The following is a 605-nucleotide window of genomic DNA, read 5'->3' as shown; positions in this document are numbered from 1 at the left end:
AGAAGCGCAGAGCCCAAGCGCCCGCGAAGGAAGAGCGCGCGGGTGAGGCGCCGCGGGGCAGGCGGGAGGCCGGGGAGGGCGCGTCCTCCGGTTCCTGGGAGGATTCCCGGCGCCGAGCCGCGGCCACGAGCCGAGAGCACCGACCGCGCCCGCGGTGAAAGGGGCCGCCGACAGCCCGGGAGAGCGGGTGACCCCACGGCCGGGCGGCGGGGGCGCCTGGGGGCTCAGACGCCCCTGACCGGCCCCCTCCGGGAGCTGGGGAGTCGGCGGGGCGCCTTCTGCACCGGGGCCGTCGTTCCGGAGCTGGAAACCCTGCGCTCGGTGCGGATCCCGGAGCCAGACTGCCGAGGGCCCCCGGGTCTTCGCCTCCTGGGGGGAGACGCGGAAGCCGAAGCCGGCGCCGCGCGGGGGCTGCGGTCCCTTTCCCTGAGGCGTCGCGGGGGCTCCCAGGGGCCTTTCGCACTTGGAAAGAAGTTGGTGGCACGACCGAAGGTGTTCAGGGTTCCGGCCCGAGACCCGCCACCCGTCCCGTTTCCGTAGTGTAGTGGTTATCACGTTCGCCTCACACGCGAAAGGTCCCCGGTTCGAAACCGGGCGGAAACAGC

General features: G+C 73.9%; 1 non-coding gene across 1 annotated transcript; it reads left to right on the top strand.

The window, feature by feature from the left end:
* The first annotated feature begins 530 nt into the window (after positions 1 to 530).
* Positions 531 to 603, top strand: TRNAV-CAC (transfer RNA valine (anticodon CAC)). Its single transcript has one exon. It is a non-coding gene; the product is annotated as a tRNA-Val (tRNA).
* The last annotated feature ends 2 nt before the right edge of the window (positions 604 to 605 follow it).

The sequence above is a fragment of the Leptonychotes weddellii genome, unplaced genomic scaffold (genome assembly GCF_054177405.1).
Source record: "Leptonychotes weddellii isolate Sample4059 unplaced genomic scaffold, ASM5417740v2 HiC_scaffold_59267, whole genome shotgun sequence".
Lineage (NCBI taxonomy): Eukaryota > Metazoa > Chordata > Mammalia > Carnivora > Phocidae > Leptonychotes > Leptonychotes weddellii.
Note: the sequence above shows the minus strand (reverse complement) of the source record. Positions and strands in the feature narration are given on the sequence as shown.